The 17779-nt window shown below is 41.1% G+C and overlaps 1 protein-coding gene across 1 annotated transcript in view; it reads right to left on the bottom strand.

Annotated features, from left to right (window-relative positions):
* LOC146325665 (plexin-A1-like) overlaps positions 1-16286 on the bottom strand; it is a 401996-nt gene extending 385710 nt beyond the window's left edge. The window contains exon 1 of the mRNA XM_084721796.1: positions 16129-16286. The gene's annotated coding sequence lies outside the window, so the exon portion shown is untranslated. The remainder of the gene's footprint in view (positions 1-16128) is intronic.
* Between the last annotated feature and the right edge of the window lie 1493 nt (positions 16287-17779).

Genomic DNA, 17779 nt, shown 5'->3' on the forward strand with positions numbered 1-17779 from the left:
TCAGTATTTTCTAAAATTGTGCAGAAAAAAGTGACAATATTTTTCCACATACTTGTGCATAAAAGTACTTAAATGAGGATGCTTGATTGTTAAATGATCAGTATGTATGATTCAGTGGCATCTAGCAGTGAGCTTGTTGATAAGTTACTAGTTATTACCTTATTAGCATCCCCATTAGCTAATGCAATTATGTCTGCTATTATTCCTGGGATCCAACACAGATATCACAAGTTTCAAAAACTCTAATCATCCTCTCTTTCTATGCATGTAGGACAATTGAGTGCTTGGTTTGTCCTTTCAGGGCTACTGTAGAAACATGGCAGTACAACATTGTGACTTCCACAGAAGAGGACCTGTGCCCTCTGTAGATATGATGTAGATGTTATTCTAAAATAAAGAAAACACGATTCTTATTTACATGTGATTATACCCTAATGAAAACATACTTATGAATATTATATTCCATTTCTGCAACGCTCTACCAATAGATCCCTGTAGATCTGACACACGGGACACGCAAGTTGCAAAGACACACAAGGGAAAATAGACATTTCCTGTCATCATAAATGTAAATGTTGTGAATGACAATGCAGAGCAGCACACGTGACATTAGAAACTCTCTGTGGGACGCAGCTGAGAAACTGCAGATATAAGAGCAGCCAGTGACAGAGCACAAGAAAGTCAGGAAAGGAGAAAAAACTCAATTGTACTCTTTTGAGACCAAAGACTGAGACCAGGACAAGACTGAATGAAAACAGCCATGAGACTGAGACAGTCCAACCTAACATCAACAAGACTCTGGGACTATAGCCATGCAGTGCTTTGAACCAAAAGCTAACTTCAGCATGCTAACAAGCTCATAATGACAATGTTAGCATACTTGTTTTGAACTGGCATGATGTTTAAATTGTTCACCAGATTAGCTCAGCATGTTAGCATACTAACATTTGCCACTTAGCACTAAACACAAAGTACAGCTGAATCGGATGGAAATGTCATTAGCTTTGCAGATATCTTGTCAAAAAGCAAAGTACTGGACACATTTTTTTTAAGAAATCACCAAAATGATTCAAATTCATCTTGAGGGCTGACATGGATGTTTGTACCAAACTTCATGGCAATGCACACAAAGGAAGTTTGACCTCACCACCTTTGCCTTAGTGCTTGCTCTTGTTGAGAACTATCGGGTTTCTGTAAATAATATAGATTGCAGTCTACACCTGCTGTATATGAAAAGTCCCCTTGAGATGCTTCATCCTCTGCGGGGCCACGAATGTCTGCACAAAATGGCATGACAATCCATCCAAAAGTTGATGAGATATTTCAGTTTGGACCAAAGAGGTAGACCAACAGTCATGAAGGCAAGCTGTTAATGTGACTAAAAAGCCAGCTATACTCAGTCACGACCAAGGACTGATTCTGAGACAAGTCCGAATGAAAACACCCATGAGACAGAGACAAATCCAAGATAATGAGACTCGAGAACTGTAGCGCTGGCAAAAGCTGTCCAAAACATTTAGAACGTGAAATCCTTTACCACAATATTATTACACGGTTTCGCAAGTCAGATGTGAGTATTTTAATGCATATCAACCTAATATGACAATGCAACTTTACAGTTTGTAGGCTTCCTTAATGTAGAAAATAATGGGCGTGGGTGTTTGCATGTCAGTGCACATCACAGTGTGTGCTGCCCTTAACTGTGTGAAATCAGACAGAATGTCAGCTGTAATAGTAACTCTGGTCTGGATGAATGGAAAAGTAGTCAAAAGCACAGGCTGTTACATAGTGGAAAACATGAAAAGATTTCAAATTACTGCAACTTTTGATAATATTAAAGGTGTTACATTTAAATACACAGCATTCGTTTAAGTTTTTCAAAGCCTTGTTAATATCCTGAAGGACAAGCAGAGAATGTGAGGCAGAGAGGGAATAAAGAGACATGGAAAGAATAACACACAAAATAATAGCACATGATACCTAAGCTGTGGAGAAAAGGGAAAAAGAGAGAAATAGAGATGGGCACAAAAACAGAAAATAATAGACAGCCCCATTAGGCAGAGGTTATTGAGTAAATTCATCTCACTAGACAAAAGCTTCCTCTGTGGTTGTGTCACTGCTGCTTCCACCAAACTCAACACTTTCTCTCCAATTTCGGTCCATTTGCAACCCCCCGCGTCTGTTAAAAGCTAAATTGCCCAGCTGCATTGCCTTAAAATGGTTTCCCATGCATCACCACCCTATAAAGGTAGCGATACGCGGGGCAATTTCAACAGCCCGAGCATCACCGCTTTCAAACAGGAAACCTCAAGGTGCCTTAAATGGATTTCAACATGTTTTTGACCCTGTGGTTTACTTTGTTGTGGGGGAGTGGAAGCATTTACTATCAACACTACATCGTTTCTGTGTCTTATCAGCCATATCCTTCTTTCAGACAGAACGTAGGGGATGTTAAAGCTGGCAGAACTGCACACGAAGACAAAAGGTAGAAGGGAAAACAGAGCTGGATTGGCAGAGCTTCACTCTAAACTGAGCGGAGAAAGTTCATTTCTCAACTCTGGCGAGAAGTTCATCTGTCACAACAGAGCAAAAGCCAGTTACCTTCGAGCAGGAGTCAGGCACTTGTAAACTGTACTTCTCCTTCCTCCTACGATTTAGAGCAAGATGAATGTCTACTGGAGATGTTGGACTAATAGTACCAGCCTGTCAGCAACAGAAGCTGAATCTCAGAACCCATCAGCTCTGGGGGCAATGGACTCTGGTTTGGGGCTTCCAGCTTGGCCAGCAGATATCTGGATAAGGGATATCCAGGGCAAGACCTCAAGCGAATAGCTGGTGGGTTTTGAGATTGCACTTCACCCAGTGCATTCAGCCTCTATTGCTCTCCACGTGGATTGTTTACCTCCATGTAGAGATACAGTTCTACTTTTCTTAGGTCTTAGTCTGCCTCCAATATCTTAATTTTGACAATTGCCAATACCAATACAAGTGCTATATTTTGTCATGATGATTATGATTATTCATGCTGTGTATTTGCAAGAATCTGGCGATATGATATGAACGACGATGCATTTCTTTAAGCAAGTGTAATAATGTTTTTTTAATCAATTTTAAGAAATCTGTCATTGTATAAAGAACACACTACCATATGCATAAAATTGGAATAACAAAAAGTTTCCTTTTAATGTAATCATAGCAGTGAAGAGATGCTATCTAGCTGTCAGAGATTTAAACACAACGCAAAATGAACCACTGACACAAATCTTGGCATGGATCACGATGTCACAATATTGTTTTTTTGAGAATCGATAGAGTATCACAAAACCTAATATTGCAATGCTCAAGTGTATTGATATTGTCTTAGACCACTATTATCACTGGCTAACATACTTCTGTGGGAAAGTTTGTGTAGTTTCTGTAATGTAATTTGTGAATTGTTGTCTTTCAACCATTGTGAAGCACTGCAGGATTCTGGCTTGTGATGTTTACATGTGCAGCATAATTTCCTGTGATGTATTGCGTGCATGCATTCAACATGATTGGTCAGTACTACTCAGACTACCGCTGGAAACCAGAATGCTTCCGACACCAAACTCTTGTCCCTCTCTTGTCATTTCCTGCATTTGCATCCAGATATTTGTTAACAGAGATTACCAGAGGAAGCTTGACTCCCCAGACAGACACTAACATCGCCAATTTGATGCACAATCAATTAAACAATCAACCAAATGCCAGACTTTTTATGTGCTTCCTTGTGAGACAGCGTAAAGATGTAAAAACACCTGCTGGGGTGTCCTTGAGCAAAAATGCTGAACCTGGAAGCCGCACGTCTCATGATGAGAGCCAAGAGACACATGAGAGGACGCATCACATATGGTTCTCTGATCCGATTTCTCAGACACACACTAACAAAACCTTAGGCAACCCCCCCCTCACACATGCAGGTTTGACTAAGCACTCAACAAAATGAGATGAGCCTGTGCATGCGTGTGTGTGTGGGCATGTGTGTGTGGAGGAGAGTGACATTGTGCGCACTGACTCAGCATTTCTGCACTGACTGTCATTCCTGTCATTTCATCGCGGTTTCCTCACAGCAGGGCCAAGTGGGACCTGCCAGGATCCCTCTCGAAATGTTTAAAACACAAGATCGATGGCTCTGTCTGTTTACCTTATACTTTCCCCCAGCTGGCAAATTGTTTCTTTTGGCAGCACGATGAAACACTAATCATACAAATGTTGTTTCTTGTTTGTTATGGTCTGTTTCTCTTCTCTTCCTTTGGGTTGAAATTGAAGGATATGAATATTGACTGGACTCCTAGTGAGCTTTGTCTGGTCACACAGTGTGGGGAATGACTGAACTCGGGATTGTTATGTTTTTCACAGCAGGAGAAACTAAACAGTTGAGTACGCCCTTGGCATTGTAATGAAAGTGTAGTTACACTTGTGACTTTTAAGAAAGTAACACAGAATATATTTGATACTTATCTCAAACAAAAAATATTTTGACCAATAGTCGCAAACCTTTCGCTACACACATCAGCAAAAACACGTAGTATGGAGTCCTTATAGAGTTTTTTTTTTTAGCATTTTTTCAAGCTGGAAAAGTTGCCTCAGTCTGGTTTAAACATAAGTGCTACATCAGATCAATACACTCAAAAGACAATGACAGACAACAAAATATCATGCTGTAATCCATGGTAGTCAAACTCAGAGAAGAAAACCTCTGACCTGTTAAATCACAATGGAATAGTCATTCAGGCCAGAATTCCAAGTCAGAAACTCGAGGGAGATCCATCTAGTCTGAGCTCACCTGTATAAACATTTTCCTTTACTGTTACTTGAGGTGTCACAATATAGATATTAAATCGAAAATGTATCGAAATAAGTTTTTACTTTCAATAATCAAAATAAAGGCAGGACCAGCAGTTCTCCCAGTATTTCTTTTTCTCTCCACCCCTGTCTAATTGTAGTGACCAGCATGTGTCTGAGGGAAAAAAACAATACTACAAAGTGGACACAGCATAGCTTCCCAGACTTTATTTGCTCTAATATAAGCTACAAACGTTAGCATGTCCAGTCAACTAATGTTAGCTTACTAACAGCATTAATGAGGAGGAGGGCATGGGCTGGTGTAGAATCAAAGTGGGGTGACAATAATGCACCTCTCTCTGCCTCGCTGTCTTAAGTCTAAGGCAGGTTAGCTTAGCTCTTATCCCAGTTTGCTTCCTCGGGCGATGGTGGTCTGGCTGGTTGCCCATCTGAAAGTTGGGTGCACTTAATCGAATCCCTGCGCTTCCAATTAGTATATTTCTATCATTTATCGTACATATACATAAATTTTGTATTTCACTGTCGGACCAGTGTTTCCTGGGGTGGAAGCTAGCTTTAGCCTCAGCCTTTTAGTATTAACACTAAATCGTGAACACAGCTGTTAGGCAACTTTGTATTTTAAGACACTTTCACAGGGTTCTAGTTCTAAAATGTGTCAAATGGAAACATTACAAAGTCAGCTGGGGACTGAATTCTCAGCTGACTCAAGGAGTTTAAGCGTTAGCATTAGCAACACCTTATAGTAGCCAGCTACACTTATGAAATCTGCTAGCGAAAGTCATCATTTTAGCCAACAAAATCCATGGTCGTCAGCTGGAAAAGAGAAGCTGATTTAGTTTTCTTCTCTGTGGAATCAAAGACCATGTCTTTTAACAATTACCCTCAATTTCAATGCCAACAGCCACAGCTGATGGAGGAAAAAAAGCTTTTTACTTGGTCATGTCATGCAGAAAATCACACAAACTGTTTTGGCCACCCTGCCTTCATCACTGTGTGCCACCATTCACTGTGCAAACTACATACGTGCAGTGCGAGAACGTAAAGGATCAATTTCGGCGTGGTTCCAAGAGTCTGACTGTTCCATATCGTCCACACAGTAGTCATCAAAGTCAGTCAGAGTCACCCGAGTCACTGTGTCTCCTTTCATGCCTTTCTTTCCAACTTCTTTTTCTCTCCTCATTTCTTAAGAAATTCCTAATCGCTTCCAGGAAAACCACAATTTGAAATTGCACAACCTCAACCTCAGCGCCTTTGTTTTCATCCATCCCCTCCTCCTTCTCTGAGTCCTCTCATCTGAGTCACTTTGTCAGGAACACCGTCACTCTCTCTTTGCTTCATTGCTTACAGCTCCCGTCTTCTTCCTGTCTCATTTTCTTCCCGTTCTCAGTTTTTTAAACCCTCACCTCAGTCGTTTTCCCCACGACTTTACTCTCTTGATGTTCAGTTACTTTCTCTCCTGTTTATTTTTCTCCCTTCCCTTACATCCTTCTCAATAGAGGCCAGAACAAAAATATCAATGGGTTTCCAAGTACTTTAAGAGTTTGTTAGATTAGATGACATGGCGGGTTAAAATATAACCATAGAAAGTATATTTGTTCATCTCCAGACAGCATGATATATGGCTAACATTAGAGGACACCAAAGAACAAAAGCAGTTTTGAAATATTCTTCATTGTCTTGGCAATATTTCTTCTCCCGTTTCTTTTGCTTAAGAAGCACATTTTAATTTACATTTTACTTTTTGCAACTCAACAGTTGTTTAACCTAAAAATTTGCCCGCAAGTTGGACAGAAATGTAACATCTGTCATTACCGTCCATTTTGACCCTCTCACCTCTACAACATCCCAATTTCTTCAGCCTCTTTCGTCCGCTCTGTTCCCCTCCCTCCTTCAGTGAGCCTCACCAGATAGCGGGGCATACTGTATATTACCACTTTCACCTACCTCTTGCCTTCAAAGACCTCAGTTATCCCTCCTCATCCCCTTCTCTCACACTGTGATGTCCAAAAATCCCCCATTCTGCCTTCCTTTTTACTCTCTATCCGCCAGGCGTTGAGGTCAAGTAAGACTTTCGTAGTTGCGCATCTTATCAGGCTGCAACATAAAAGTCATTCCCATTCCTCCCAGCTATTCCAGATGATCTCTTTTGGTTAAATTCCTGGTGTCAGCCATGTTAAGTTGTCTCCCCACAGGAGATGAGAAAAATTCAAACCGCCTCATAAACACCACTGTGTGAAAGCCAGACTCACCAGTGTTGGAGCTTTGGTTTCTCTTGTCCTTTTTGTTGGACTCAAGACAGAACTGATTATATTTTGGTGGACAAAGATCACTGTAACCTCATGACTGTCCCTTTCTTGTGAATGCTTTATCTCAAGAATACCTTGAAGGCTTTCTGTCAAATTAAGGACAGACATCCACTGGGACTCATGGATATGGTTGGGCAATTTCTACTTGACTGTCATACGAACGTGTCCACAGTGAAACATCAAACTGGACGATTTTATCATTGTTGCTGGAAACACACTAGCATGGGAATGCAGAAAGGAAACACCACTGCCACCAATCAAACTAAACATCTTGGGATCACCTAATTGGGCGAGTTTTCATCAATGGAGACATAGTGCAATGTCCAGCAGCAACCTTCGTTGTATTTTCTCTTCCACATGTCTTAAAAGGAACTTCACCAGTAACTCCAGCCTTAGGCAACTCTGAGAGGACACACTACCTCAAATACAGGGGGCTTTTAAATCACGATGTTGCGATGTCTGTCAGTCATCACAATTTGGCACAAATATCTAACAGTATGAAAAGGTCAAAGGTCAACTTTACTGTGACATCATAATGTTCAGCAAAAACATTTGAAGCTCTCTATCAATCCTCTGTACTCTTCTGTAAAAGCACTGTCTTTGTGAGGACTGCATGTTTCTCACTTTAAGTTATTCACTGGAATCATATATATTATATTAAATACTTTCAAAATGGGGCACCCCTATAGCTCAGTTGGTAGAGTGCATGCCCCATGTACTGAGGCTGCCAGTCCTCTGCAGCGGCTGCCGGTTTGATTCCTGCATCCCATACAAATGGGACATACTACCTCCTCATAAGATAGTGCCTTGAACTTTGACCCTCTTGCTCATACACACATCAGAAAGGATTGTGGGTCAGAATAGCTAGAAAAAAAATGCTGGCTTGCATTCTGCAAAATGTGACCAGATGCAGTAGGACATCCTAGTATTTGTGGCATACTGCATTTGACATACTATGCACTGGGACATACTACATATTTTTCTGGCATACTAAATAGTATGGTAGTACGTGAACTGTAACTTGACTGGTTGCAGGGCAGTAATTCTAGTTGCTAAAAGCTGATTGGGATTTTCTATTTAAAAAAAACTCTTGATAAGAACACAGATTGAGACGTCATATATATAAGCCTGCAGTGTGCAGTTTGTGTGACGCCGTGATGTGTAAATTCTGAGTATTGACTTCCAAACATTGTAACAGCTTCCTCTCTGTGAGACTGCAAAGCAGCGTACTTCCACCTCAAAGTGCTTTACATGGGCTCGCCTGGGGCAGACTTCCAGATGAACAAGACAGTTTAAAACCTATTCCTCTCACAAACCAATTCACTGTTTGAAAATACTTTCTTTTTTTTTTTTTTTGGCTTGTATCATGGTAAGAACTGGTGCTATAAGGCCAAATTTGAGAGCTGTTAGCAGAAAACAGCAGCTGGTATTCTTCTTCAAATTAAGCACAGAGACTAGAGTTCGTATCCCTGCAGTATCACCTTATCTTTCCCTCTATCCACCGTCCCCTTTACTCCATTTTTGCATTTCCCTCCTGTCCGTCCCTCCCACATCTCCCCATGGCTAACCACCACCACAGATAACGGAAGACAGATCTGCATCTGAAACCCATATACGGAAAAACAGGAATGAGGCACTCTAACTTTGACCTTGGCCCAGCACTAAATATATACAAGGAGAGAAGGAGCATAAAAAGAGGATGTCCGAGTGTGTGTGTGTGAGAGAGAGAGAAATATGGGGACGTGCTGATTGGACTAATGTCGAAGAAACACAGGAAATGCAGACAAGTTCAGCAGTGTGGGTTTGTTTGGCTACACATATACACACACACACTGATTATTTTGCTGCCTCAACTGTTCAGACAGCACAGAACATAAGGCAGAAATTGGCCATTTGGGACAACAAACACAAGCTGTATGGTCTGCAGCAGCAGAAGAAAATGGGTTGCTGAAATTCTTTTAATTGCTGACAAAACAACGGCAGAATTATCCTTGCTCACACTAGGATAGGAAATAACTCCCCCCACCTACCCACACACTCCATTCGTCTCACTTGAAAACACCAAACTCGGATGCTAACGACAATCAAAAAGCTCCTCGCAAGTCTTATTTTGAACTCGGGAAGCGAGTGTTTGCAATCAGGCGGCGTGTAAAAGCGGCTGCCACCTCCGTCTTGCGGTTACCTGTCACATCTGTGCGTCTCTTCCCCTTACAAGAGAAACTATTTCAATCTGCCTGCCCCGTTTGATCTGCCTTGGCCTTTCACGGCGGAGGCTGCATCAAAAACACGCCGGGAACTTAAAAGCTCCATCGCTTCATCTCTTCCTCCACATCACTCTCCCTTTTGCTCTCGCCCACTTTTTCTCAATCTCTCCCTCTGTCGGTTTTGTTCAGACAGAAATTGGGAGTTGCAAACACTTTGTCAGTGGCTCATCAGAGAAAAGAGGCTAAAAACAAGACAAATTGGCTCATCTGCTGTTGTATCACCAGCATTCATGCTGGAGTCAATACCAGCTATAATATAAATGATTGGACTTTGGGCAATGCTTTATACAGTCTGTTCAATACAGACAACATGATAGGAAGAGGCTTCATAATATTAACAGTTAACAAAGTCACAGCAAGGTATTTTACTATGTGCTCTCATATTCCAATTAGGGGTATCTCAATTCTCCTCTCATTAGGACTGAAACTTGTCTAGGTCTACAAAAGATCATCAAAGTAAAATCTTTACATGCTTCAGTTAGTCTATAACTACATATGCATGGCACTGTGGTTAGCACGAATGAGTAATACTGTCGCACTATGCACTTACAATGCCGACAGGTTAAACTCTCATCTCCAGTTAACACTAAGGATGTTCCTGGCGACTAACTTCCCTGTCAATTAAATGCAAATTTGAATTTAGACGAGTCGACTGGTCAAAATCACTAACACAGCAGGTAAATTTGAGCACGATTTACGAAGTGATCATGTTAAACATTGGCTGCAAATATATCGTGTGTATTAAGAGTCATTTGAAGCCGTTAGTCACATTCTATAATTGTTAAATTGTATTTTAAATGCAGCAGAAATGTGTGGCACTTTGCTGTGGCACAAATTAACGTGACAACAACTAAATGCTTCACCCTGTCAGACCGAGAGGATTACAGTGTTAACACTGTTAAACCGGAGCTGACGTTAGCTGTCACATAGTGTGGCTAACATTAGCAGAGCTAGCAGTAGCAGCCTGCTCTGCCTGAGGGTTAATGTCCACGTCAGCACTGAATGTGGTTACACATTGCCCCGGTCTATTCTGACACAGCTTACATTCAACCTTATTTTCATTTTCTACATCAAAATACTGACAAACATTAGAGATTAAATCAGGAAGAATGTCCACTTTTCATAAGATTACATAATATCATGTTCCCAATGACATCACGAGGGATAATGCTAACTCTAGCACAATAATCTTAATGATATCAAAAAAGCCTAGCAGTAAGCTGGAGCACTTTTAGAGAAAATGTAAAAGTTATTCAAGAGTACAAATTTTGTTGTGAACATAAAATTGCATTTTCCTTTAAAGAAAAGTTATAAAAATGTTTTTGTATGCTGTCAAACATAGTTCTTAGAAAGAAAGATTACTGGAATCACCCAAAATCAGCATCAGCAAGTCAGATTTTTTAGAAAATCAGTACCCGCCAATAAAATTGTGATCTGGTGCATCTATAAATAACGTGCTGCAATCAAATTGTGAAAGCCTGAGCTTATACTTAGAATATATATAACATTAGAACATTATATATCTGTGTGTGTGTATATATGTAGATTGCTACTTTTGTCCAACCAACAGTCCAAAGTCCAAAGACTCAACATTTATCTTCATAAAAGACAAAGAAAAGCAGCAAATCTTTACATTTAAGGAGATGGAACCAGCAAATGTTTGATATTTTGCTTGAAAACGACTATTAATCAACTGATTAATCGATTATCAGAATGGCTGCCAACCTACAGAACTGTAGCAGATTCAGTTGAGAGCTTTTCCACCTACTGGCTTTGCTCCACCACCAACAGCATTAATACTCAGAGGGAGTCCCATCCTGTCTCTTATCTCCCTGGGACTATATTTAATGAGGGAGCTTTTTTTAAATAGCGGACTGTTGCTCTTCCAGTAAATATTGGTATCATTTCAAAATGATCTCTCCTCACTGAACTGACTGACAGAGACAGATACAGCCAGCAGAGGGAGAGAAAAGCCTGTCAACACCTCGTGCCTTTTGGTTATCATCGAGCATGTGACCAAATGGTGCCATTATAATGGATTCAAACTGGTATTTTGCCATGTAATATCAGCTTACTTGGCAGTCTAGTCGTCAGCAGCTCAATAGGCGAGAGTGCGGCTCTAACCCTGCTGGATCAGTGCTTCAGCTCCCGCTGGGGCCGCCGATACAGCACTTAAATGTAGAGTCTGAAGGCACTCGGAATAGAAACTAAATGCCATTTTCATCACATCCTATGGATATGTTATGGTAACACATCTTTCCCTCAAACAGAACGACTTAAAACTGCTTTATCAATCTGGTTTATTGTCAATCTATTGGCATTTCTCCTCCTTGATTTATTTATTGCAGGCGTTTGAGGTATGAAGTCTGCTCGACGCAGACGGACCGCAGGGTGCATCGTCCATCGTCTGTAGCTCTCAGCTCAGCCGGGGTCTGGCTGAGAGCCCTGACACAACACCACCCACCTGAACACCCCCTCCATGCACACACACACACACACACACACACACACACACACACACACACACGCTCCCTGTGGCGGTTGGTATTTTCACCCAAACACAACAGTTTTCCTGCTAGGCGAGGTGGTGAGTCCATTGTCACTTATAATAACGCTCATAAAACTCGGTGTCAAGGAAGCTCCAGAAGGAACAGACCTCAGCCAGTAAAACAGTGAAGAAAGTTGCATCTGTGAACAGAATGAGGCCTTTCACCTACATATGGCCTTATAGAAATTAACTACACTGTTAATTATTCATCAAGTGACCTCATAGGGATACAAAAGATTCAATAGACTGTAAAAAATGCTGGATTTTAGTGGAATCAACTTCTATTTTCTCATTAACTTGACTAAAATATACACATTTTATTTCTGGTATTTATTTTCAGAACACTTCAGAATGATAATGAGTTGAATGAGTGTACAATACAAACATCAGTCAACTCAATAAATTAAGTTGCAGACTTCCCAGCATGCATTTCTTGAGAGTTAAAGTCAAGAAATTCTAATTTTTTTTTGTAATGTTTGTCTGTTTGACTCAAGAGTTGCTAGTTCAACGTAACTGAACATGTTTTCTGAAGTACAACCTAACTACTATAAAGTTTATTTGACTAGAAAAGTTTGTTTTAATTCATCCTAAAATTATTTTAACTCCTCTTTTCAACTTAAGTCAACTTAGATGTCATGTTACAGAATATGATTAGCATATTAGTATGAACTGTTTGAGAGTTACATCCAAAAGAAATTAGTTTGTCTGTCAACTGCAGAGTTGTCATTACAAAATTATCTCCACCTGTCTTTTCAAATTCAGTCAAATTAAGATTTTAAGGCAGCCCAGACGCTAACCTTTTTTAAGTTCAAACAAATACTTTATTTTTACAGTGTATTAACAGCAGAGCATGGGTATACAACCAAAAATCACATAAAACTGCCACAAAAAGTCCACATCCACTACTAAGTACCACCAATACACTACCAGTTATTCTATAAATATTACATAAGTGTAGCCAAATTCATTGGAGACTTAATAAACTGCAAGAAAGTCTGATAGAGCTGCTTTATAATATGTGATTAAACTGCACTCGCACTGGTATCACATGGGAAGTGTCATCCTAGAAGTTGCTTTAAATACGACTGAACACTGATTACAGCACCCACAGAATAATACACGGAAAGGTGGATACATAGAGAGCGGATGATCTCCTCTAAGAACAAATTAATAATAAAAGACTCCAAGAATAAACTAGGTAATTAGGTTACAGGCAGCTCAAAGCACATGCAGCACCGATCTCGCCCCGTCTGACTCTGACTCATTTTGGGCTCAAAAACCTCTGCAAACAGTGTGTGTCAGCGGGTGTAACAGGAACTAATATGTTCCTCAGTCATCATGTCACTGAAGCCATGCATTCAGTCACTTTGGATGTCACGCCTCGGCCCCAAAGTGGAGGTGATGTTCAGGGTTTCTGCCTTATCAACACGTCCCAGCACAGGCATGAGGCACGTCGTCACACACACACACACACACACACACACACACACACACACACACACGCACGCACACTTAAAGAGAGAGAAGTCTTTCTTCCCCCATACATCTCTTTGCATCTCCTCCACAGCTCCCACATCACCTCTCTCTCTCTCTCTCTCTCTCTCACACACACACACACACGCACACACACATCATCCTCACAAGTTCACCCTGGAGAGAGATAAGAGGGGAGAGAGACGGAGATGAGAGGAGATTCAGAACATGCAAAGAGAAGACTCTCTCTCCTCACACACAGATACACACACACACACACACACACACACACACACACACACACACACAACCTAAAGAGATTTTTTTTTTCCTATGTGCTTGGCAGCCAAACTGGTGGCTTGGCGCCCGTAGTCTCTCAAAATCAGCCTGTCTGCCTCACCTACGCATTTCAAGTCAAAAATTCATAAGGTGACACAAAACTGTCAGAGCACGTTGATGCGACTCCAAAATGATGATGCTGTGTGTGTGTGTGTGTGTGTGTGTGTGTGTGTGTGTGTGTGTGTGTGCTTATGTGTGGGTGAGTGAGGGACACACACACACACACACATCTGCACATGCATTCACACACACACACATCCATGAAGAAAAACACATTTACAAGCCATCAAACCCACACAGGTCAAACACACTTGCACACACTTTCAGTTTACATTTTGCCTCTAAACAAGGACGGCTGCAGCTAACATTGAGGCTATTTTCATCATCGATTAATCTGTCAATCATTTTCTCGATTAATCGATTAGATGTTTGGACCCTAAATGTCAGAAAATAGTTACAAATGTTTTCCAAAGCCCACGGTGACGTCCTCAAATGTCTTATTTTGTCCACAATCCACAGATATTCAGTTTACTGGCATAGATGACTAAATAAACCAGAAAATAGTTACATTTAAGAAGCTGGAATCAGAGAATTTGTATATCTTTCCTTAAAAAATAGTCAAAATGCTTAACTGATTGGATGTTTATTCAACAAAATGTCAGAAAATTGTGACAAATGATTTCCAAAGCCAAAGATGATGTCCAAAAATGTCTTATTTTCTCCACAACCCAAAGCTATTCTCTTAACTGTCAATGATGACCAAAAGAAATCAGAAAATATTCACATCAGAGAAGCTGAAACAAAAGAATTTGCACATCTGTTACTTAAAAAAAATTACTCAAAACAACTAATTGATTAGATGTTTGAGCCATGCAATGCCAAAAATTGTGAAAAATGTTTCTGACCGCCCAAAGATGACGTCCTCAATGTCTTACTGTCCACAACCCACAGATATTCAATGTGCTGTCATAGAAGAGTAAAGAAACCAGAAAATGTTCAGATTTGAGGAGCTGGTCTACAAGATGTCCAAAAAATATGTGGAAAATGTTTTCCAGACCCCAAGGTGTCATCCTCAAATACTGTACTCTGTCTGCAACCCAAAATATTCCGTTTACCATCATACATGGCTAAAAGAAACAGAAATTACCCACACTGGAGAGGGTGAAATTAGAGAATTTGTAGACATTTTCTTGAAAATGACTCAAATTGATTAATTATTAGATGTTTGGTCCACAAATTCACAGAAAATGGTGAAAAATGTTTCCAAAAGCCAAATCTGATGTCCTCAAATTTCTTCACAACCCAAAGATATTCTCTTTACTGCCGTAGACGACTAAAGAAATCAGAAAATATTCACATTTGAGAAGCTGTGATCAGAGAATTAATATAGCTTTTCCTAAAAAAAACACACAAAACGATTATGAAAATAGCTGGTGATTAATTTAGTAGTTGACAACTAATCAATTAATCTTGCAGCTCTATGGCACAGTGCTGCATACATGGACAAACTTGTACACAATCATGGTCTTATGGCACAATATTCCATTCATGCACTCATACATGCACACATACACACACAGAGTGTTTTCAAGTTCATCTCATGTCTTGAGTGCAGATGCAAACATGTTCAGGGTGCTTCAGTCCTGTTTCTCAGCAAAGAATCATCACAACAGCCACAAATCAAAAACTCCAATCATATTCTAATGGGAGCCTGTGTGCCTGTGGTGCGCTCAGCACAGCGTTTTTATAGACTATAAGATACTGGCTCCTCTAACTGCATCACTATACCATTGCGACAACAGTCCTATAATACTCCTGTCATCTGAAATGTGCCATATAAACATTAGAGCTCAGGCATGTGGGAGATAAAAGCACCCCCGTGGAGCTCACACACACTAACAGCCTATTCATGCCGCCACTTTGCATCCAAAATCCGCAGTTCCTTTGCCTTTGTGAGGTATGGCAATCCTTCACCTTCAACAACTTGACCAATTCCACCAGAAAAAATAAGAGGATGACAGTCATCTCTGAGGTAGTTCATCCGCAACCTCCGCGCGCGTTCTGGCTGCTTCTCCTCCGTGTGCGCAAAACGAGCCATGCGATGCTTTGAAGCGCAAAAAAAAAAAATAATAATAATGATTGATTTCTCCCGCAGCACGGACTGGTCCACTCACGTCAAGACACGGAGACGGGAGGAGAGAGACATCGAGGTATGAAAGAGGATGCAAAGAGGACAGGAGATGAGAAGGGAAGGGAGAGGAAGGGTTGGAGGGGAAGGAGAGGAATGTCACCAGAATAAAAAAAAAAAAAAGCTCCAAGACGAGCTGGGGAGGTGATGAACAACCGCAAAAAGTTTGGCTGTACTTACTGATCAAAGCGTCCTTCGCGTTCGTCCTGCTTGGCATGATTTTTAGGATGTGAAAGTCGTAGCAGAAGACATTTCCATTCCCGGCGGGCTTGTCAGACAGCAGCAGCAGCAGCAGCACCGGGTCCAAAGCTCAGCTCTGCAGTTCCGTGCGCACAGGAGAGCAGCGCTCAGCATGAATGAGAGGAGAGCTGCGGTCAGGCTCCGGCATCCCCTGGTAGAGAGAGAGAGAGAGAGGGAGAGACAGAGAGAGAGAGGGAGACATAAGTTAGTGACGTGAGTGCGCCCCCTGGCTGCGTCAATGCGTCACAGCTGCTCTCCGGGCGCACGTCTCCGTGGTGCGCATAGGTGGCAGCATTGGACCCGCTACAGGGCCGCGGTGCCGTGTGTTGCCGGGCTGCTCGCAGTCTAGTTGAGGCTCATAAATGACATGATAAAGGTTGTTTTAGTGGAATCAGATTCTTTGATATATTCCTGATAAAAGGCTGCTTCTGCTCAGCTTGATTGATTGCCCCTGTCATCTTATAACGCATGCAGAGAGAGTGCCACTGCTCTGTTTTCATGTTTTCATGTCTCCCTGCTACTCACAGTGTGTGTGTGTGTGTATGTGTGTGTGTGTGTGTGTGTGTGTGTGTGTGTGTGTGCATGTGTGTATCTTTTATGCGTTTTTTTGTTGTTTCTTTCATGTCAGTGTGTGCCTATCTGTGCATGTGCGTTTTCTTCATGTATGAGTGCATATCTGTGCATCAACATGCTTGTGATCATTTATGAGTGTAACTACATTGTGTGCGTGTGTGTGTGTGTGCATGTGTGCCTATTCAATAACGTTCACTGCTGAAGGTCAGCTCCCTTGAAACTTGACAAATCATCTCTATCGGCAGCGTTGGCCTTGTCTCTTACTTTCACGAAAGACCACAGGCCGCTGCCGCAGGAGCTAATTCAGAGCAAAGTTTGACGAAATATAATCAACTTTTTCTTTTCAGATAAAATGGTTTCACAAATACTTCGGCACTCAACTTTGAAAGAGCAAGCGTAATTTGCCATTTTGCAGGTAGATTTTAAAACAAGACACTAACTTTAACAGTTTTGCTGTCTCTTTTATGAAACCTCAGACATTGCTCATCAGATTTTGATGAAACTTGGACAAATGACTTGTCTCAACATTGTTGTAGGGTATTTGGAGAAGTTAACCTTCAGGGTTTTGTGTCAGAGAGCCTTGACATGACGCTGTTGGAAAGAAGAGGCTATTTAGAAAGCTCTCCTTATCGGTGCATTCAAGGCAGCTCCGACATCTGAGATTTGAGAGTCAGCTGCTGCACAGCAACACCTTATTAATCTTATACCAGCTGGGGTGCCTGCAGAGCCCAGCTGTATACTTTTTGACATATCTCACAGATCACTGTTTTCTGTTTCTGTTCATGGTCGGTTCATCAAACGCACCCAATTCCACCTATGCAATTTTAATAGATGGAACTCTTTATTGACTGAGCTCATGTTTGCCAAGGGTCCAAATTGCTCCTCCTGTCACATGCTAGTGTGCCCTGAGCATAGCATGAGCCAAATCATGTGCTGTAACTGCCTGTTGCATGTGGCGTTCACAGTTCTATGTAAACACCATTGATTTAACATTGAATAATGTAAATTTTAATTTATT

This window comes from Lutjanus erythropterus, chromosome 6 (assembly GCF_056507025.1).
Source record: "Lutjanus erythropterus isolate fLutEry1 chromosome 6, fLutEry1.hap2, whole genome shotgun sequence".
Taxonomy (NCBI): Eukaryota; Metazoa; Chordata; class Actinopteri; order Lutjaniformes; family Lutjanidae; genus Lutjanus; species Lutjanus erythropterus.